This window comes from Capra hircus, chromosome 4, assembly GCF_001704415.2.
Source record: "Capra hircus breed San Clemente chromosome 4, ASM170441v1, whole genome shotgun sequence".
Taxonomy (NCBI): Eukaryota; Metazoa; Chordata; class Mammalia; order Artiodactyla; family Bovidae; genus Capra; species Capra hircus.
The window spans coordinates 34,480,348-34,504,423 of NC_030811.1; the positions used below are offsets into that span (position 1 = coordinate 34,480,348).

The following is a 24,076-nucleotide window of genomic DNA, read 5'->3' on the forward strand; positions in this document are numbered from 1 at the left end:
ATGGACAGCTGATCACTTTTCTGTACAGTAGAGACTAACTCAACAGTGTAAAGCAATATATCCCAACAAAAATGTTTTAAAAAGAAATAAAGACACTGAAGGCAGCCAACTATGGCCAGAAAGTGAGTGCTGATAAAATGGTCCAACCCTCTTTGGGGCAGGGTATCACACGGTGACACTTAAGAAGCTAAGGTCTCAACAGAAGTGAACTAAAGAAGTTACTAGAGTGAAGATGAATTAGATGGCAAACTGCGGGTCTAATCCTCCGAAGCTACTTTGGCACACAGCCCCTTTAAATTCTGGGCCAAGTAGTCAGCAGTGGGACTGGCCCGCGCATTTGGAAAAGCGAGTGATCAGAGTCTTAACGAGCCCCTTGATTCAGACTTGTGATGTTCTAAACTTTTGCTCTGTGGTATTTACAAACACACACACAGTGGAAAAGAGAATAGCATCTTGCAGTAAATTGCGACTGGGATATCCTTCTAAGTTCATTGGTGAGGTTTTTAAAAAGTCATTTCATCCACCCCACCCTGTGATGCATGAATTCTTTCTTTAACATTGCCACCAAGTGGCCAACAGTCTATGTCTTGGAGAAGGAAATGGAGTCTATGTCTCAGATACTTTGACGAGAAACTGGTTGCTTCTTTTTAAAAAATTATTTTTATTGAAGTAGAGTTGATTTAAAATGTATTAGTTTCTGTTACCGGAGAAGGCAATGGTAACCCACTCCAGTACTCTTGCCTGGAAAATCCCATGGACAGAGGGGCCTGGTGGGCTGCAGTCCATGGGGTCGCTAGGAGTCGGACACGACTGAGCAACTTCACTTTTCACTTTCATGCATTGGAGAAGGAAATGGCAAACCACTCCAGTGTTCTTGCCTGGAGAATCCCAGGGACGGGGGAGCCTGGTGGGCTGCCGTCTATGGGGTCGAACAGAGTCGGACACAACGGAAGCGACTTAGCAGCAGCAGCAGCAGCAGCAGCACTGATTCAGTTAGTTATACAAATACATACATCCACTCTCCTTTAGATTCTTTTCCCACATACATCATTACAGGGTATTGAGCAGAGTTCTTTGTGCTGTAAGTAGGTCCTTATTATTTATCTATTTTATATATAGTAATACGTATATGTCAGTCCTAGTTTATCCCTCCCCTCCCTTTCTCCCTTGGTAACCATGTTTGTTTTCTACATCTGTGACTCTACTTCTGCTTTACAAATAAGTTCATTTGTATCACTATTTTAGATTCCATATGTAAGCAATTGCTCCTTGAGGGCACCTATCGAGACTTTATTCTGTCTTTGGAGAGCTACTGGGATGTGATGCATCCATCTACACTGTGATCAGTGATAACAGGAGTGATGGTACCCAGAGCGGCATCCGGACCAGAGGGCTCTCATGGTATGACACTGTCTGTGGCTTCTTCTGCTTTCCTTGATTCCTGCTTTCCTCTTTAATCTTCCTGCAATAGCTCAGTTCTCTAAGTTATCAGGTATATTTTGGATAAGCTCCTTTTCCATTTAGGTTGACTAAAACTGATTTCTGTTTCTTGCATCCAAGAACTTTGCTTATTAAAGGAGATTATGATGTAAGGCAGTGGGAAATGGGGGTGGGGGAATAAATAATGAATTTGACGTTAAAGATGTTGAATGTGACAGAAGGTAGGTTATCTAAGTAAAAATGATTCATACGCAAGTTGGAGAAGTGGGCAGAGTTCATGAGGAAGGTTGAGATTGGAGGCAGGTATTTTCATCTTTACATTTAAAGTCCTAGGACTGGGGGAAGTATTCACAGAAGATGAACCTAATGTGGAATTCATCCATGTCTTGTGAAAGGGTATTTAAAACTTCTTTGGGTAATTGTTTCTTATCCATACTCAGCTCTGAGCTTCGGGTGACTGAGCTCTTAGCAGTTCTAGAGATAGATCTCTTTGGGGGTCAGCCAACCAACAGTAAACAGTTGGGTAAAAAATCATAGATAATGAGATTCATGGAGATTTTTCAAGAACGTTTAGGCATGGGACATGAGGACATGAAGTCTATTACAGCCATGGCCGCGTGTAGACATCTGCAGTTGCCCAAAAGTTCCCAGGTGGACTCTGGGGGAGGCTATACACCAATGAGATGGAGAGGAAACAGGTGACACCATTTCAGAACTGAGTCAAGACTTCACCTGAAGTCAAAAATACAGGGTTTTTTTCACTGATATTAACTAGTAAATCCTCTTTATTTTAAAATTCAGTTCAAATTAGGTTTTTAACATGAGTGACATAAGTTGTTTTAACTGCTGGATCCCTTCTCCTTAACTCCCAGTCTTCCTCCCCAAACATATTAAGTTTGTCATTTGTAATGTGAGTGAAGTATGTTATATCAGAAGATATAAACTGATGAGTTCAATCTGATCACAGCAATTTTATTTGTTTGTTTCTTTGGCTTGGAGAGGACCTCTTTTTAAAAATTATTACCAATATATAAAACCTGGGGGGAGTCTTCCATTAAAATCCAAATATTTCATTTTTTTCTTTTGAAGACTCAGGAGATCTGACAATGCAGAGTCAGAATTCCAAAATAGAACATTCATCATGAACTGAGTAGTTGATATTCACTTTGTATAAGGTATATTCTTTCTTTTTTTTTCTTTTTTAAAATAAATTTATTTATTTTAATTGGAGGTTAATTGCTTTACAACATTGTATTGGTTTTGCCATACATCAACATGTATCTGCCACGGGTGTACATGTGTTCCCCATCCTGAACCCTCCTTCCTCCTCCCTCCCGTACCATCCCTCTGGGTTGTCCCATTGCACAAGCCCCAAGCATTCAGTATCATGCATTGAACCTGGGCTGGTGACTCGCTTCATATGATATTATACATGTTTCAATGCCATTCTCCCAAATCATCCCACCCTCTTCCTCTCCCACAGAGTCCAAAAGACTGTTCTATACATCTGTGTCTCTTTTGCTATCTCGCATACAGGGTTATCATTACCATCTTTCTAAATTCCATATATATGCGTTAGTATACTCTATTGGTGTTTTTCTTTCTGGCTTACTTCACTCTGTATAATAGGTTCCAGTTTCATCCACCTCATTAGAACTGATTCAAATGTATTCTTTTTAATGGCTGAGTAATACTCCATTGTGTATATGTACCACAGTTTTCTTATCCTTTTTCACAGTCCCTATCACTTCCTATTGCCTCACACTTGGGCTAGTTCTGTCTTGCATGTTACCTACTTCTGAAAGGACGTGTTTGCAACACTTCATGGTCAGTGAGGTCTGTACCAGGCCTCTTAAGTACTTCATTTAAGTAAAAGGCAAATGAATGTGAACAAAAAGCAGTGAAACTGCCAGTCTTAAAAGAGGAACTAACTCACACTTGGAAGCTTAATCATACTCTTTATATAAGGCTTACAGGAACTTATCTGGAGCAGAACATGATTTGATTATGAAAAATCCAAAGTTCTGACAACAGACACTTTTATTTCATGGCTGAGAAGGTTTTCTCATTTGTCCTCTAGGGCAAAAATACCTTAGTAGGTTAGGAGCAGCTAATTGTACAACAATGAATATCATGAGCTTTAAAACCAGACAGACCTAAATTTAAGTCCCAGCTTTTCCCCATGTTGGCTGTGATGATAGTGTCCATCACATAAGGCTGTCATGTAAAAAAAAAAAAAAAAACAAGTGATAAAATAAGCCAAGAACAGAAGATGGCATGTAGACATTTAATATGATAGACTGCTCTACTGCATGAGTTTATTCCAATAATGTATAATAGTTCTGATGGAGATGAGGAGTTTCAACCTGTAAGGTATAAATAAGAACTAATTTTATTTTTTCTAGTAACTACAACTGTCATGCTCTGTTGACTAACCTATACCCTGTCTTCATGGGCCTGGATCCCTTAATTATATTAAAGCTCGGTATCATTACACCTCAGTCATTGTCAGTTATAAAAAGTCTCATTTTCATTAGAAAGACTTAAGCCTATTCACTAAAAACTAATTTTTTACTGGACCAAAAGCTTTCCCCAGGGAAGGTTAGACTTGCAGCTCCTACAGCTTATAATGGACTTAATTCTAAGATGGCCCTTACAGTTTTTGGCCCCTGGTATATATACAGGTTCTTCCAATTATTCAAGAAAACCCTAATCTAGGTGTTGAATAATAACATCCCAAATCGGTTGACACTAAATTAGGGAAATTAAATCTGGGTTTAGAAATCAGAGACAGGGAAGACAGAGAGAGAGAAAGAAAGAGAAATCCTACTAGTTGTGAGAGATTTCCCCATTTCTGGCTCAGGAGATGATGAGAACCACACAGCAAGGAATGCAGGCAGCCTCTAGGAGCTGAAAGAAGCCCTCAAAACAGAAACTTCAGTCCTACAGTGGCAAAGAAGTGAATTCTGCAATGACCTGAATAAATGTAGAAGTCAATTCTTCTGCAGAGCCTTCAGCCAAGAATTCCACCTGACCAACACCTTGGTTTCAGCTTCGAGTCCCTGAGCAGGGAACCCAGTCATACTGTCCCTGGATTTATGAACTACCAAACTGCGAGTGAGTAAATGGATGTTGTTTTAAGCTGATGAATTTGTGATAATTTATTGCATAGAAATAAAAACTCTAATACCAGAAGGCTGGAGGTAGTGGATGGGATATGTTCCCTCCCAGCTTTCCTAAACTCACTCCTCTTGATTTGAGTCAGGAGGAAGGAGAAACAAAGAGAAATCTTTTCAGCAGTCATCACTGTTGACCTAGCTCCTTGTCTCCTCGACGTGGATGGAAATTGTTGCTGTAGTTCAGTTGCCCAGTCATGTCTGACTCCTTGTGACCCCATGGACTGCAGCATGCTAGGCCTCTCTGTCCCTCACCATCTCCCAAAGTTTGCCCAAGTTCATGGTAATTGCATCAATGATGCCATCTAACCATCTCATCCTCTGATGCCCTCTTCTCCTTCTGCCCTTAATCTTTCCCAGCATCAGGGACTTTTCCAATGAGTAAGCTGTTCACATCAGATGACGAAAATACTGGAGTTTCAACTTCAGCATCAGTCCTTCCAATGAGTGTTCAGGGTTGATTTCCCTTAAGATTGACTGGTTTGATCTCCGTGCTGTCCAATGGACTCTCAGGAGTCTACTCCAGCACCTCAGTTCGAAGGCATCAATTCCACGGCACTCAGCCTTCTGGGTGGAGGGGGATGGAGGTAGCCTTGAATAAATGCTGATGATGAAGCAGTTGCCTGGAACACAGAGTCTCAGCCACCTTTTCCAGCTGATACTGATTTAGAAACACAGGATGTCTCATGATGGGTCTCTGATGAGCTTCTAAAATCCAGTACTTTTCTACCTTCTACAGTTTCAACACTGGGGGCTATGGCTTGGGACAGACATATCTCCAGGCCCTGAGATATACCCCTTGGAATAGATACAGTTCTAGGTCCTTTTTCTTTCTTAGGCTCTGAACCCTACCAATTGCAATATTTCAGAAAGTTCTTTCTCCTAGTAGGACAAGGCCATTCTGCAAGCCATATAACTAAGCAGGCATCCAACCAGGTAAATAAACACCTTTCTCTCCTTGAAATCATTTCCAAATTCCACCTCTTCAGGTGAAATCATAAACCTCTTTCTCCAGTTGAAGCAGAGGGAAATGGGTAGGCTTACTTCTTGACAATGCATTCCCCAAGGTCAATTTATCTCTTTCTCAGTCCCCTCATATGTCTCTTGATGCTGAGTATATAAAAGTCTGAAGTTAAGAAGGACTTCTTACTGAGACATAAAGAATTTAGAAACTTTGCATTATTTGGTTACCTTCAGGGGCAGGAATGATGCCAACACTCTGTGTGTGTGTGTGTGTGTCTGTCTGTGTGTCTGTGTGTCTGTGCATGCTCAGTCCTGTCCAACTCTTTGAGACTCTCATAGACCATAGCCCGCCAGGCTCCTCTGTCAGTGGAGTTTTCCACGCAAGAATACTGAAGTGGGTTGCCATTTCCTATTCCAGGGGATCTTCCCAACCCAAGGATCAAACCCCCATGTCTTATGTCTCCTGCATTGGCAGGTGGATTCTTTACCACCAGTGTGATCTGGGAAGCCCTGATGCCAACACTGCCCTCCTACAAATGTAATGATGCATTTTAACAGTTTGGAAAGGTTGTGCTCCTAGGACATAGAGCATAATAGCTTTGAGAAACAGAACATATATTTTGTATTTAGCTTGGAAGTATCATTTAATTTTATAAACATTAATTAAGAATCTTTCTAAGCTTCCCAAGTGGCACTAGTGGATCTTTCTAGAATCTCTCTAGGCATTGTATTAAGTGGGGATGATAAAAGATCTAGAATTTGCCTGAAGAAACTTACTCAGTTTGTATGTATGCACACAAACATCCATGCACACATGTGCATGTGAAAGAGAGAGACAGAATGAGGAAGACAAAGAGAGGTAGAGAGATGGCAGAGAAACAGAAAAGTTCCAGAAATAGGTTGCTAGTTAAGTACAGTGTTATAAGAAAGATGCCCACACAGATTTTACCATCTTGAATAATACTGTGATAATAGGTAGGCGAATTCATTGCATTTAAAACAACACTTGAATGAGGCTGCTAGTGCTCCTTCTGGTGAAAAATAAGAGTTAGGTTCATTAAAAAAATACATTTAAACATTTCAAGACTTAAACATTACTCTGCCAACAAAGATCCACATAGTCAAAGCTATCGTTTTTCCAATAGTCCTGCATGGATGTGAGAGTTGGACTATAAAGAAAGCTGAGTGCCGAAGAATTGATGCTTTTGAACTGTGATGTTGGAGAAGACTCTTGAGAGTTCTTTGGACTGCAAGGAGATCAAACCAGTCCATCCTAAAGGAAGTCAGTCCTGAATATTCATAGGATGGACTGATGCTGAAGCTGAAGCTCCAATACTTTGACCACCTGATGCAAAAAATTGACTCACTGGAAAAGACTCTGATGCTGGGAAAGATTGGAGGCAGGAGAAGAAGGAGACCACAGAGGACCAGATGGTTGAATGGCATCACTGACTCAATGGACATGAGTTTGAGCAAGCTCCTTGAGATGGTGAGGGACAGGGAAGCCTGGCAAGCTGCAGTCCATGGGGTCATAGAGTTGGACACGACTGAGTGACTGAACAACAACAAAGGACTTTGGGAATGTCATGAACAGATTGCTGTATTTAAAATGGATAACCATGAAAAACTTATGGTATAGTACATGGAACTCTGCTCAATGTTAGGTGCCAGCCTGGATGGGAGGGGGGTTTGGGGGAGAATGGATACATGTATATGTATGGCTGAGTCCCTTCACTGTTCACCTAAAACTATCACAACACTGTTAATCAACTATACCCCAATACAAAATGCCTATGGTGTTAAAAAAATTAAAAGATTAAATTAAAAAAGAAGATTTAAACATGTGTTCTCCCTCAAATTCTCTCTTGGCATAATGAATCTAGCTTCTTCTAAGGAGCTAGACTATGTCAAGAGCCAAAGGGAAGTTCGGCCTAATGTATCCATGTACTTCTGTTTGTGTTTTTTGATAAAGCAAAACAAAACAGAACATGAACAAACAAATACAAACTTTTGATCAAGTCAGAGGCCCTCTTTGATCTCTCCCAGAGAAGGATCTTACTGCAAAGTGACCATCCTTCTCTACCCATGGATCCTCAGGGGAGTTTCAAAAATCTTAATTTTACTCTTCAGAAGGATGAATTTCACAGAGGAAATTCTTTTATATTCTTGTTTGAATATAAAATTTAAAATTTATACCATTTTCATTATTATACCCAATTAAAGTGAAACCTTTATTCTATGGGTCTGCAAAAGCAACTTTTGAAGTCAGATGCATCTATCAACATACTTATTGAGAGGCCTTTTTCCCCCTACAGTTCTGGAAAGAGTTGGAAAGCCAATGTCAACATGGTTTAGATATTCATAATTGTTTACACATGTTTCAGTAACAAAATATATTTGGGGGGGTTGGCGTTTTACTTTAGGATTTGAGGCAGCTGGAAATTATTATCATTATGGGCAAAACTGTACTAACTAGATAATGGTGTTAAAAAGAATACCATATTCCTGGAATATTCTTTCTAATATGCAGCACCTATTATTTTATTAAGTTGAGTTTTTAAAATATGGATTGGCTGTTGTCCAGTCAGTTACACACAAAGATATCTAAGGAAATAAGTTCTCAGAATTAGTATTAAATAGAAAATGACTGTGGTTTACTATTAGTAATATTATTATTGTTATACAGAGAAACCCTAATAATCCTTTTAAGGAATAGATAGCTAATATTCCACATATTGCAAGGACAGATTTTTATTAAATATTTAAGAAATGGGACATTGTTGCCAGTCATGATACAAGGTATTCAATACCTTGAAAATGTGTACAAATTCTTTTCATATTTGCTTATCCAGGGGGAAAAATGATGATTAATAAGGGATTCTGTGACTCCCAAACTTGAAGTGTTTCTTCTAAGGAGCTAGATTGTGTTAAGAGCCAAAGGGAAGCTAGGTTCAAAGGAAATTCATCTAATATTTGTGCTCTGGTTATGAAAGGGGGTGAGAGGCTGCTCATTAGCGGCATGTCGCCAGTTGGCAGGAGGGCTGTGGGCCAGACGGACGGGTTAGTGTGATCACAGATGGAGTTAGCATGGGAAAGAGGATGCCAGAACATCCCAGGCAGTGCTTGCTATTTTCAGGGCTTTACACGAATCATTACTTTTTCATTCTGTGCCAGTATTAACACAGACAAATGTACTTGTTGACTGCCTATTGAAGAGTTGCAGACTACCAAAAGAAGTCCCATCCTTGGAGACATCACTCAGAAAGGATTTTTAAAAATTCTGATTTATAACTACCTCTAAATATAATGTCTCCCTTTCATCAAAATGATATTGTTTTTATATCAAGAGAATGCCACTAAGACTTAACAAATAAGACTATGGAATTGCAGAACACATAGTCTAAAGACGTAGAGACCTCCTTCTGTTCAAGGAGAGTGGTTAGCAAATTTGCAATTGATCATTCATTTTATAAATTTAGAAATAGAAAGTTTGCATTAGAGACTTTCTTAAGGATGGAGAACTGGTTCAACTCAGGAACTAGGTCTAGGTCTGGATTCCAATAGCTGTTCTACAAAGGGTACAACTACTCACTGCCAGGAGAGTTGATTACCAGCCCATGGGTTTGAATCACCATTTTGCACTGACTGGAAATGACACTTGGTAAATTATTGATGATGAACCTTGGCAAGTTATTGAGATTTACTTGTATCCAGGTGAGGAGAAAGACAGCCAAGATCCCCCCAACTCCAAAGTTCAGTGTGACATTAGAACACAAGATTGACAACTGTCATAAAAATGAATATAACTGCTGCCCACAGAGCTACCAGTCAATTCCGTCACTACAGACATACTCAGCTACTCACTCTCCTCCACTTGCCTCTCCCCATTTACAGTTCTGGCCACTGAAGCCCTTCTCCCGACATGTGTAACAACACATGAGGGCTTCCCTCCTCAGGACCACCCCACTTTATTCATTATATCCTCTGTTATAAGAAGATTTTTTTCCAAGTTCTATTGAGATAGTCATGACAGTAGTCATGCAGTAGTCAAGTATGGATGTGAGAGTTGGCCTATAAAGAAAGCTGAGCACAGAAGAATTGATGCTTTTGAACTATGGTGTTGAAGACTCTTGAGAGTCCCTTGGACTGCAAGGAGATCCCACCAGTCCATCCTAAGGGAGATCAGTCCTGGGTGTTCATTGGAAGGACTGATGCTGAAGCTGAAACTCCAATACTTTGGCCACCTCATGCGAAGAGTTGACTCATTTGAAAAGACCCTGATGGTGGGAAAGATTGGGGGCAGGAGGAGAAAGGGATGACAGAGGATGAGATGGTTGGATGGCATTACCGACTCAATGGACATGAGTTTGGGTGGACTCTGGGAGCTGGTGATGGACAGGGAGGCCTGGCGTGCTGTGGTTCACGGGTCGCAAAGAGTCGGATATGACTGAGCGACTGAACTGAACTGATTGAGATATAATTGACAAATTTCTTAAGGTTCGTTGTAACCTCACTCATCAGATGCCTTTTATAGAGAAAAGAATGACTACAGGATGCAAACAATAACCTGCAAATTAACATTTGGAGCCAAAGTGTTTTGAAAAACATGTACTGAAATAATTCAGCAATCTAGTTTTGGAGTGGAGTAGACTAGCTAAGAGCATAGCATGTAAGTAGCAGAGCTCTACAACTGGGATGCCTGGGTTCAAAAGCAGCCTCTGCTGCTTCTAAGCTGTGTGACATTGGGAAAGGTCTCTGGACTTCCATTTCTGCATCAGTATAATGGGAATTATCCAAGTTTCTACCTTGTGTTTTGCTTTGAGTTAATAAATGTAAAGCAATTAGAACAGGACCTGGCATAAAATACATGGTGAAAAAAATGTTAACTACTGTGCATTTTAAATATACTTGAAAGAGACAAATCTCTCATCTGTGAAGAGTATTGATATTTGGGAAATATCAAAGTCATTTGGAACAAAGTCTGATTTTTAAAAATGTGGGGGAAAGTTTAGAAGTTTGGGTTGAAATTACAATGTATATATAGAATAAGACTCGTTTTCTCATTTAACTTATTATCAGGTATAAATAAGTTTACTGGCCTTTGAAATGATGGTTTTCAAAATGATAATCCTTCTTTTAAAAGCAAGTGTGCATACTAAAACATTAAATTACATTATGGTTATACTTTGTGCCTGATGACACAAAGGCATATTGTACTTTGTTGTTCATTTTTAAAAATGGTAAGGAGAGCACCGATTTCCTTATCTTTAATGGAATCTACCAGAAGGATAGTGCCATGTTAGGAAAATAAATACTTCCCCTCTTTTTGTTGAAACCTCTTTAAATTCTCAGTCTCTCAGTTGAGATTGGGAAAAAGACGACATACAAAATTAATCATGCAACTATCAAAATTAAAATACATATATTTTCGATCCTGGAATTTTTGTTTTAGCACTTGCACTACAAAATGTATAGTATAATTTGGCATGGGTGATTTGTTCTACAAAGCCCTTCACAGGTTTATATCTTGTTAAATCTAAATTTAAATATAAGCAGTTTAAAAAAATCTCCAATTCATTCTGCTAGACCTCAATAGAAAAAAAATATACAGCTTGTATTAAACTTTCCTCCTATACCAATCTTGAGACATATTTTATTGATCTGCTATTTATATTTTGCAAACACATAAACTGAGTTCTTCCTGTGCCCAAGGACTATTCAAGCTCATCACCATATTAACTCAGGTTTTCCTTAAAGCCACCCTAGGGGGTCAGTACTATTATACTGCTGACAGATGAGTAACTTTTCATAAGGTCTCCAAACATGCACATGACGAACTGCAACTCAAATCTAGGCAGCATAAATAATGTTTTGATGAAAATATTTAAGAGTGGCTATTTCACTTGATGAAAATGTTTCCCTCCCTATTATTTCTAAAACCTTTGAAATCTGGGTCTCTGAACTTTATCAGGAATTTAATTTTCAAATAACCTATCAGGTCAAGAATTCCACATGCAAAATTTATTTTCCAAATCCTTAGGTCTGGAAAGATCATCCTGAAGCATTTGGGAGGTGATAGGGAGGAGAGGCAGAGGAGGTGAACCCTCTCCGCAAAAGTCAATGAAAGTCTGCACCACATTGTTAAACAATGAGGTTCTGAAGAGCTGGGGGGCCACTGGGGGTGGAGAGGTCTGATCTGCTTTGAAGAGTGAAGTCATGCTCAATGTTTTAAACTCATTAGTCCTGCCTTAGGAAAAAAAAAAAAAAAATGGATGCGGGTAAGAAAAAAAAAAAAGACAAATTAGCAGCATTTTCAAAAGAAGTTAAATATGTCAGGCAGTCAAGTGTCCTAATTCTGCCTCGAGGGAACATGTGTCAAACCAGCTTGTAGTTCTGCAATTGGTAAAACCATCTGCAAAAAATATCCCGTCCCTGATTCCTGTTTCTACAACACACGCCTATGGAAGGAAATGTTAGAGTTGCTCAACTGCATGTGGAAATTTTCCTGGCATTACCTAATTGAGACGTGGGGCCCACCTTTCTTTGAACAACAACAACAACAACAACAACAACAACAAAACAGTTTGTTATAGCCTGCCGAAAGAAAGCATATCAATGGCTTGGAATAATGAGGATAATAGAAATTGCCCAAATGACATATTATTAAAATTTCCCCCAAGACCACTATGACCTACAACTCATAACCACAGATATTTACTTCTAAGCCAATATTAGATTTGGTGGCATGTTGCTTTGAGAACTAATAATAATTGCCAATTCTCTGTGCTTATAAAGATTATTGAAAGACCACCCATAACCCCAAAATGTACTATAATTCTAGATACTAATTTCATCATTAGAACTACAAGTCAAATAATATATGCCAATAGTACAGTTGCTGGGCCAAAGCAGGTGCTCAATAAACTGAATTACAATCATGTACCTTTATGCTGGAAATGAAATTGTCCTTTTTCTGCTTGTTGCTGCTAGTGATCTTCTGCTTCAGATTATGAGTTACTAGCATAAGTTTTTTTTAACCTGGGCTTTTTCATATCTGAAAGTGTATACAGCATTGGGTGTGACTATACATGATTCCTTGAAACAAGGGCTCAACATTTTCAAGAGAGATTCAAGAGGGTATCTGCCTTCTCCAAAGGTTAAGAACCACTGGCCCAGAGACATCATTTGTCTTCACTTGTCTTACACAGAGCCAAACTATGTTGTTTGATGAAGCCAAAAATGTGTTTTTAAAAATGGGACTTCCCTGGTGGCACAGTGGATAAAAATTCACCAGCCAATGCAGCGGTCAAGGGTTCAATCCCTGGTCCAGGAAGATTTCACATGTCATGAAGCAACTAAGCCCATATGCTACAACTGCTGAACCAGCACTCTAAAGCCCACAAGCAACAACTACTGAAGCCCGTGCTCTTGAGCTTGGGGCCTGTGCTCTGCACCAAAAGAGGCCTGACAAGAAGTCCACACACTGCAATGAAGAGTAGCCCCTCGCTGCTGCAACTAGAGAAAGCCTGCATGCAGCAACAAAGATGCAACACAAACTATCCTCCCCCTCTTGCTTTCAAGAGGGAGGGGGACTGATTAGACTGTTCACCCTAGTACCTAAGGTCTCTCCCCTCTCTTACCACCGTCCTTGTTACCCAGGTCTGTACCTTTGCTAGAGTTAACCTGGACTTGAGAAATGGATAAGAAAATGGAGAAGGAGACATCAAAGATCTAGGGATCCTCTGGAGCATTAAAGCACCCCCCCCCAAAAAAAAATGGGACTTGGGAGTTATCAAAAAGGGACTTTGTTTAAATGCTTCTCTTTTAACTACAGTCTCCTTCTAAGTTGCAGATGTCACATTTGAAATCCGGTTACTCTAACAGAATATTTTATTTAGAAACCTCCCAGGTTTTTGGGTGGTTTTTTTTTGTTTGTTTTTTTGTTTTTTTTTTTCTATTTCCCCATCCAACTCTGAAATCAGACTATTCTTAGAATGCCAAAACATAAACTTCAAACGAACATGAATGTATACAGCAGAAGGATGCACTCAGGGAAACCTCTGGATGCTGTCGGAAGCCAGGAAGATCTGATTCTCTTGTAGAGGGTCTTGGCGCTGCTGCGCTAACGGTAGTAAAAGTTTGTTTCTTCTTGTAAAAGAAGCAGATGTGACTTGGAGAAACATGGAGAACAGATGTGCTGAGCAAACGTTTTCATTTAAGCGGTAATTTATCTGACAGTAAGTTACATTAACTCATGAGGTGAGTGTTTAACATAACTCGTTTTCACCAACTCAGAAAGATAATTTATAAAAGCACTAAAAGAGATTGTGAATTGACATAACCTTCTCATCTTTGCCTGCTTTTGCTTTTTTTTTAGGAAAATGTATAGATTTTGTCCCTATTTTAAAAATTGTTAACTTTTTATTTTATATCCAAGTATAGTTGATTAACAATGTTGTGATAGTTTCAGGTATACAGCAAAGTGCTTCAGTTATATATTTGTCTGTTTTTTAAGAAACTAATGCCGCACAAAATTCCCAAACCTTCAGTGTCTATGAAGGCTTACCAGGCACCGAGGTGGGGCTCTGCACTCAGAATGTCTGGGCGCACAAACCGCTCGTGAAAATAACAGATCATTCCCCTTGGTGCTACATGGACTCGTGAGAATACTAGTAAAGAGTTGCTCAGGCTTAGAACATAGAATTTGAAACAACTGCAGAAGGCTAAGTGTTGAAGTCAAGGACACTTAACAAGAAAGAATGCCTACAGTCACGGTCATTGCTAATGAAATGGATGCCTCTGCCGTAGATCCTTCTGAGGGAAGTAGACGATGAGGGCCACTTGGCACAGTGGGAACCATGCCTGCAATACACTCTACTTTTAGCTGCCAGGAAAATGTTTGAAACACTTTTAAATTTAGAAGGAAAAAAATGAAATTGTAGGTCCAAGAAAAATCTCTACAAAGATGGGTTTAGAAAGATGAATATTAGTACTTTCATTTATATATATATGTGTGTCTGACTCTTTGCGACCCCAAAGACTGTAGCCTACCAGGCTTCTCCGTCCATGGGATTCTCCAGGCAAGAATCCTGGAGTGAATTACCATTCCCTTCTCCATTATATATATTACATATATATATATAAACACAGTTATAAAATATAATTTGAAGTATTTTTCATGAAAGAAGGGAACCACAAAGGCAAAAGTGCAGAATCCATGAACTTCAGGAATGCAAGTGTATGGAGCAGCCTAGGTTACTCACTGTCCTTCCTAAACTCTCAACTACTTTTTCCTGTCCTGAGTCCTTTACAATTTCAGCAGTTTCTCAGCACTACTGGCTTCTACTTCTTTCGCTGTGCTTTCTTCCTGTTCCTCCTCCTTTATACAATGGCAGGTAAGCCGTTGAGGGGGATCGGGACCAAGAGTTTTCATGATGACGATGATGACAATGATGATGCTGATTCAACACTGCCTGAGCACTTGCTCATGCACTAGGTTTATGATAGAACTTTGCACTAATTAGCTAACTGAATCCTCAGATTGATGTGGTAAGATAGGGTCTATTACTAGTTCTCTTCTTAAAGGTAAGGAAACCTAAGCTTAGGGGAGCTTATATGCCTTGCACTAGGAGACACTAGTGCAGTGAGGCAATGTGGACAGTTAAAAGCAGAGCTGGGACCAGTCAGGTTTCCCTGACAGCGATTACCAGCAGGAACCTTGAAGTCCATGGCTTTTAACCACTAGGTTAGGTAAATGATCTGAGATACTTTGCTGAGACACAAAATTTGCTCTGATAATTTCCACAGAGAAAACTGACAGGCATTCTATTTATAGGACAAGAGAAAATACTCTGACTTTGACAAAGGAGACATTCTCTTCCACATGTTTAAAAACTAAATGCAGTATTCACTCACAGCTTTCAGGAACCTACTAATTTTCACTCATTGTAGGCTTCCATGACAGAGATAGCATAGAAAGTCACTGGAGGTGGAAATTTACACTTGAAGAAACTGTGATGTCCGTGAGAAATATCAACCAAATTATAAAGCATTTAATATAAAATCTAAATAAATATAATACAAAATATAAATTAATATAAATAGAAGTCAATAAATATATAAATAAATATAAAAATATAAAATATTTAGCTTAAGATTTAGTTTCCTCTTTAGAAGGGGATGAGGAGGAGTAGAAAATAAAATCACTTACATTATCTAACCTGCTTGTGAGGATTAAATGAGTCTAAAAGTTAGGAGTTTTTTTCACTTTGATAAATGTGTCATTGAACTATTGTCAAATTGTCAGCTCCACAGTGCAGCCTTTTCACTATTATAAAGTATGCATGAACAACTTTTTTAAAATTTTGAAAAAAATGTACCGTGGAGGTTTCTAATAGAAATATTAAGGTAGTGAGGTGTGTTAAATAGTGAAAGTGATTAATCGGAAATTGCTCTAATTGTATAATCAAGCATCACATTTTTAAAAAGCCTGTGCACTGGAAACCACTTTACCAATTAGTAGCAATAATAGTATTCTGGCTGAGTAGAATTCTAATATGTAAAACATTATAATCTGATTTAAATATCAGATACCAATAAAGATAGTCAGATATTAGGATATATCTAGTAAGATATTATATACTAGCTTGAAACTTTCCTCACAGGTATATGTTCAAAGGGAAGACTGATACTTGATATTACCCACCAAAGTAAAGATTATGAAGACTTCAGAATTTTTCAGTGACCCTAGAACAATATAAAATGTATCAACTGTAGGGAATTCTCTGACAGTCCAATGGTTAGGACTCCATGTTCTCACTTCAGAAGGCCCAGGTTCAATCCCTGGTGGGAGAACTAAAATCAACAAGCCATGCAGCTGGCCACAATAATAATAATATTTTGAATAAAATTAAAAATTATCACTGTACATGACCACAGAAACAAGTTTAGTTAATTAAATTTTAACAGGTTGAATTCTGGCTGAATGAGTGTTTCCTGAAAAGGTCAAAAAGATTGTTAAGTGTGAGGAGGGTTTTAGATTCTACTGTCCGGGTCCAGAGTAACCATTAAGAGGATTGATTTGAGTCAGATTCATATCCAAATTCCACCTTTGCCACTAATTACATATGTTACTCAGAAAGCCTGGGTAAGCTTCTAACTGTTCTAACTCTCCTGAAGTCTTAGCTACTCTATGTGTTAAAGAAAGGGAAGAAATAAAATGTCATCTGCTTAAGTCTGTGGAAAACACTGAGTAAGGCAAGAAGATAAAGAGCTTAACACGATGCCTGGCACATAATGAAAATTCTATAAACATGACCTGACTACTCCACACTCTGCGGCTGCTGCTGTCAGCGTCTTCCCCCACAGCACATGGCAAATTTCTAATAACTCAGGGCAGAGCAGATTTAAACAGTTGCTGGTTGGGGGCATTTCAGTACAACACAGACTCTATTGTTGGAAAACTAAATTGCATTCCTCTGGTATGCTGAGGTGAACAAGGTAACTAAAAACCACTAAAATGAATATTTAATCAATACTGCAACTGTGGAAATGAACAAAGGTTTTTCTTCAGCAATCATTACTAAATGCTCTTCTCTTTTATTATAGATATTTGCTAAAGCAAAACAACTATCACATGAGTTGTTTTATAATAATCTTCTGTGATGTTATTAAGATAAAAAAATAAATGGGAAGATTATAAAGCATTTCCAAATGCTATAACTGGAGTCATTCACATAGCATTTAAATAACTCAGCATCTAGATTGCTAATTAGTGTTTTTGTAAAATGAAGCCACAAATACCAGTTTTAAATGGGTGGCCAAATGCTGGACATATCACTTTTTTAAAATGGTATTTTGTCTTTCCTTGGTATTTTCCCTTTTTTATTAATTGCAAATAATTTTAAAATGAAAGTTGTTTCTAGCAAACAGATCCATGAAATATAGTCTCCTATGCTTTTGTCATATGACCTTTCTCTAGATTTTATTTATGACTCTACTCTGGCACACTTTGGGAGCAAAATGTATATGAGACTATAGATCATCTATACAAATCAATTTCTGTGGATGCTATATTGTTATCTATGTCAAAAATTTTGATTTGGTAAGAGATATTAAATGAAATATTTTCCCATCTGTATTTTAATTTCCTTAGAACATAAATATATCTTATTAATTCCTGCATATGACATATTCTAGCAATAATAATGGTTTATTACTTTCTAAATCTTTCTTCCTAACAGCAAAACACTATCCTATTTATGGATAAATCAAAATGAAGTAGTCTAGGTATGTTAGCTGACTTTTTATGTTTCATTAAGAATCATGTTTTCTATAATTGAATGTGTATTTCTGATTATAATTACATTAGACAGAAAAGACAGCAAATCAGTGAGTAAAGAGCTGTCAGAGACCTATCACCAACTACAAAGATGATTAAAAGTATAAGGATGAAAAGAGATAAGAAACATTCTTCAACAGTCAGCACTGAAGGATTACCTTTAAACTATTCATACCTCTAATGAATCCATTGCAGATTTACTAGCCTTATTAGTAGAAAGTAGAAAAGCAGGACCTCTTATTAATATACATCAGTGGTTCTCAAGTGGGGCCAATTTTGCCCCTCAGGGGACATCTGGCAACATCTGGAGATATTTTGGTTGTCACAGCTTGGAGAGGGGTGTGCTACTGGAATCTAGTGGATGGAAGCCAGGGATGGTGCTAAACATCCTATAGCGCACAAGACACTCCCCCAAATGAAGAATCACCCAGCTTCAATACCAGCAATGCGAAGGTGAGAAGCCATGGTCCAAATCTGGTTTCTTAATGTCAGCCAAGCAAATTAGCCCTTTCTCCCTCACTAATAATAACTAAACTAAGAGTCGCCTCTCTGACTGTCATATGCAAATTCCAAATGGCAATATAATAAGAAACAGACACTAAACTCAAATAGAGAGCCCATGGAGGGAAAAATCCTACCTCTGCCATTGATTCCCCCTCGTTCCCAAGGCCTCTCATGCCTCATCAAGTGTCTAAAGCAATCCACATTATTTATTCATTATCTGTTCACTCATTTTATGGTTTCTAAAAGGAAGGTTAAATAAAACCCAGTGCTTATTAGACACTTTTCCATGTTATATGTTAGAGTACTGCTGTGGGACCACACATAAACTTTAAATTAAGACCTTCTGGAAAGGATTCCTATAAATGACTGATACTTTTCTGCAATCATCAGTAGAATATGTCCCACAAGAATTTTCTAATATTTTTCTTTATATTATAGTAACACATTCTAAATATGATCTATTGCCTAAGGTAATTGTATAATAATTAACTTGTTTATGATCAATATACTTGAGAAGGGAGGAATGTCTGGGAATATATTATATATTTTCCCACTAATGTATTTTTCTTATATTATTGAGGTATAGTTTATATCTAGTATACATAATTTATATATAGCTAAACATACTTATAGGTAATATTTTATATACAGTTAATTGAACAAATCTGAAGTGCACAATTAAATTATTATACATCTATAAACCATCTGGCTATATATGTAACCACCATCCTGATTAAGATATAGGACATTTGCCCTAAAAGTTTTTTCAGGCTTAGAAGCTCCCACACCTTTTAGGTAACCACTATTTTGACTTCTATCACTGTAGATTAGTATTGCCTGTTCTTAAACTTCATATAAACGAAATAAAGTATGTCTTTTTATTTCTGGCTTCTTTTCCTCAACATAATGTTTTGGAGATTTATCCATGTTTGTATGTATCAATAATTAATTAATTTAAAATGTCTCAATAGTATTACATTGAATTTATCTATTGAACTTTTTCCTGGTTTTAGATTTTATAAACAGCTTTTAGATATTATTCAATTGATATGAAGATTTCTTGTGCTTAAAAGAAATGAGTTATCAAGCCATAAAGGGACATGGAGGAAACTTAAATGCACATTACTAAGTGAAAGAAGCCAGTCTAAGAAGGCTACTGCTGTATGATTCCAACTGTCTGATATTCTAAAAGAGGTAGAGCTACAGAGAGAATGAGGAGAAGCAAATGGCAACCCACTCCAGTATTCTTGCCTGGAGAATACCAAGGACAGAGGAGCCTGGCAGGCCATGATCCATAGGGTCGCAGAGAGTCAGACATGACTGAAGCAACTAAGCATGCATGCACAGAGAGAATGAAAAAAAATTAGGACTGGCAGGAGTTGGTGGGCAGTTGGGAAGATGAGTAGGTGGAACACAGAAGACGCTGAGGACAGTGAAAATCCTTTGTATGATTTCATAATGTTGGATATGTGCCATTATACCTTTCTCCAAATCCACAGAATGCACAACATAAGGAGAGAATCCTAAGGTAACTATCGACTTTTTGTGATTATGACGTACCAATGTAGGTTTGTCCCTGGTAAAAAATTTACCAATCTGATGTGTGATGGTGATAAGAGGCCATATATATGTGAAGCTGGAGATATATGGGTAATTTCTGTACCTTCTCATTTATTGTAAACTTAAAACTACTCTAAAAAATAAAATGTTTTAAAAGTAAAAAAAAAAAAAAACCAACAGATTGCTTGGATGTATCTTTTGATGGACCTATGACTTCATTTATCTTCGGTATGTAGCTAGTAGCATTGCTGTGTCATAGGATATATGTATGTTAACTATAGTAATACTGCTAAATATTTTCAAAATGGGCAAACACTTTATATTCCCAGCAGTGTAAGAACAAAAAATTGTTCCACATCTTCTCCAACACTTTGTATCATTAGTTCTTCTAGTGTTTTTCACTGCAGTGTGTGGGTAGTGGTATGTCCTTATCGTTTTAATCTACATTCTCCTGATGACTGATGGGGATGACTATCTTTTCATATGCTTCTTGTCCACTGGGTTATCCTATTGTTCTGAAGTAAGTGCCTTTCCAAGTCAGCCTCATTTTTTGGACCACTTTCTTGAACCCCCTAGTGCAGGAGAGCTGCAAATGTGAGGGAAAAAAAATCAGCTGGCACCAGCCAACCAAGAGGTTACCCAGCTGTCTGGCTGCCAAGCTCCACTGTTGCCTTTTTCCGTCACTCATCCCACCTAAGTATTCCTGGTTTGTGTAAAGGGGGCTTCTCTTCACCATCCTCCTCAGGGTGGTTCTTCCTGCCAACCGACCAGATCAATACGAACTTCTGGACGACAGTAGCACCTCCTCTGCTGGTTTATTCTTTCTCCCTGGGCTGAGGAGGAGAGTTCATGCCAATGTTAGCAGGGCCTATTGCCTATTTGCCTACACAACTGTAATCAGGCAATGGGGGAAATGGGCAAGCTCCAGGGGTCCGTATCCTCACTGAAGTCACTATGGACAGGTCTGCTCCTCAGCAAAAGACACAGCAGTCGGCGGTTGCAGGGCAGGGAGCTAAGCCGGCAGCATAGGCAAGGACTGGGACTGCTCCTCCTTCCACAGCCCCCCATGCGCCACTCTCACTGTGTCCACCCACCCTGGCACGAGACCACCTCAACAGCAGTGTGCTTTAACCACAGGGCTTTGCAATACACCATGGGTCAATGAGATGTCTTATTTTATTAACATCTAGGAAACAAGGAAACCCAAAGGAAACTTAAAAAGTATCTAATCCAATTCCTCATCTGCTCCTTGAGAGATGGATTTCCAGTTGATGCTTGAATACCTCCTGGGTCAGAAGAGTCCCTGCAGCAAGAGACCCCATTCTGCCAGAAGGCAAGGTAACATAACATGGACTTCGGAATCAGGCACACTCAGATCTGAATCCAAGCCCCACCACTCACTAGCTGTGTGACCTTGGGCAATATCTTTAACCTCTATGATCACTGGGATTTCTCTTCTGAAACCGAGGCTAAGAGTAGAATTCAACCCACAAGGATGCTGTATGGATTAAAGAGACTACAATTAACATAAAGCATTTAGGACACAGCCTGGCACATAATAAATGACAGTCAATAGAATCTATTTGGGGGCAGTTTTGACCTTTAAAGAACTCTTTTATACAACGTGGATCAAAACTCCTACACTGGAATCTGAGTTAACAGCTTCTGGAGTGACATCAAATAAACTCTTTTTAGTTTCCAGTGGGAGGGACAGCCCCAGTGTCACAGGATTGGGAAGCATATCTGGGGAGGGTAAACAGGCCAGGTTAGCAGAAGCATAAAATTCACTGACAACTAATCAGACATGAGGCTGAAAAAACACATGGACTAACATGAGGGAAGTCAGTGAGCATGGGAAGGGGGGCTTGGAGCATTTTTGGCAAAGCTTATGACAGAGTGTGCTTTAAGTTGATGACGATCAAGCTTGTAAAAACTGAACTGGAAAAGAGTCAGTCAGATATGAGGAAACAAAGCTAGGGACTATTTTAGAATCTGAGTCAACAAGTAACAAGAACTGAACCAGAATAGTGTCATAAGAAGGACAAAGGATAACTCAGAGATAAGTGAGACAATCGTGGAGATTTCAGCTCTCCAATGTCTCTACTCACGGCATCATCTCCATTCCTACTGACACTTCTCTAGATATTCATGATGTATGTAATTACAATTAAACCTACAAGGGCTCTCCAAATGACAGCCAGGAACGAATACATACTCCTGAAATCTGTGTTTGTGTTAAAATATCCAGCATAAGGATTTTACGTTTTTAGAAACGCTTAGAAATTGAAGATTTTTCATACTGATCTACTAATGCCCATTAAATGGGTTTTGCATATTGCAGAGTAATTAATGAGTCATTTACCACGTTTTACTTTTAGAGTAGAATCAAAATATAAACCTATGCCAATACTCGTGGGTATCAATTACATTTCAAAAGATACAGCAAAAATTCAACAGTACAAACCTAACTGGTGACAAATGAAAAGTAAAAACACATTTTTTCATGTCCTAATGTAGAAGTTTTATTTTCCTTTTCAACCTTTATTATATATTTACTCCATATAAAAGTCAGGTTTACTAACCAATAAAAATGTAGTCACCCACAGAGACTTATAAAAATTAAAATCTACATTAAAATGAAATCTATTCACTTTTTAAAGTGAAAATAACTGTTGTTTGTAACCATAAATAGTCTGGAAAAATATAATTCATACTATTAGCTTTCCTTCAAAGATGATTTATCCCAAGAGCTAGTTTCTATCTAAAATATGAGAGTGAGATAAGCAAAAACGAAAGATAGAGTCACACACCAAAGAAGGTGAGAATATTTAGTTTGGCAATAACTACACACACACTGCATACACATACTTAGACAAAAACACATCTCCCTCTAGGTTTTGGTTTCCTCCCTCAGGAACATTTTTGGTGTGGTTCTATTATTTGTTTTCCCAGAAGGAAAAAGATTGAGGGATAGCAACCCTATAAAACAAAATGCAAAGTAGACAAATAAAAGAAATCTAATCTTGAAGTCTTATCCAGAGTCTAGACCTGTGTTTCCTCAACTGTGTTCCACAGAAGAATATTAATAGCTAGTGCATTAAAAGGCGATGGCACCCCACTCCAGTACTCTCGCCTGGAAAATCCCATGGATGGAGGAGCCTGGTGGGCTGCCATGGGGTCGCCAAGAGTCGGACACGACTGAGCGACTTCACTTTCGCTTTTCACTTTCATGCACTGGAGAAGGACATGGCAACCCACTACTGTGTTCTTGCCTGGAGAATCCCAGGGATGGGGGAGCCTGGTGGGCTGCCATCTAGGGAGTCGCACAGAGTCGGACACGACTGAAGCCACTTAGCAGCAGCAGCAGTGCATTAAAAAGACATCAAAAAAGTTTGAAAATACTGGACACTACATATCCTTTTTTTGAAGAGAACCATATTTAAATAAGTACATGGAATGTTTGGGGAAGTCCTACAGCCAGGAAACCTACTTTATTTTGTTTAACCCACTGCTTCATGACCATGTAACACTACTCTTTCCCATCTTTTCTTTTTTAAAGTATACCTACTAATATCTTTCAGAATACTAGTTCTGTCCTGCTTTAGACCAATCTTTATGCCATTGAGAAATTCCCTTTGAGTTGCTAGTAGTTCATACATCACAGGTATATATTTTCTTGAAAAACAAAAATCTCAGCAATGAGTACCCTCATAAAGTAGTGTTAAATTCTTTTTGTTATTTTTGTTTTAGACTACATCACATAGTTTGTGGGATCCTAGTTCTCCAACCAGGTATTGAACCTGGCCCCTGAGCAGTGAAAGTACGGTATCCTATCCACTGGACTGCCAGGGTTTTCCCATGTGAAACTCTTGAGAAGAGATGAAACGGTGGTGGTGGGTAGAGGGGGAGAAAGAACACTCCATATCACCCCTACATTTAAGAAAATATGGTATCCATCCTACTCACTCAGGCCCATTTGGCCATTTTTCGCTTTTATTAACTGACTATGCTTCATGCTACCACTAGCATATCAATCACTGAGACATGACATAGTGGCAATTATTCTAAGTGGATTAGTACATATGGTAAGAGC

At 38.5% G+C, this 24,076-nt stretch overlaps 1 protein-coding gene across 6 annotated transcripts in view; it reads right to left on the reverse strand.

The window, feature by feature from the left end:
- Positions 1-24,076, reverse strand: part of CPED1 (cadherin like and PC-esterase domain containing 1) — a 324,765-nt gene that overhangs the window by 128,199 nt on the left and 172,490 nt on the right. The gene's annotated exons all lie outside the window — the stretch shown is intronic.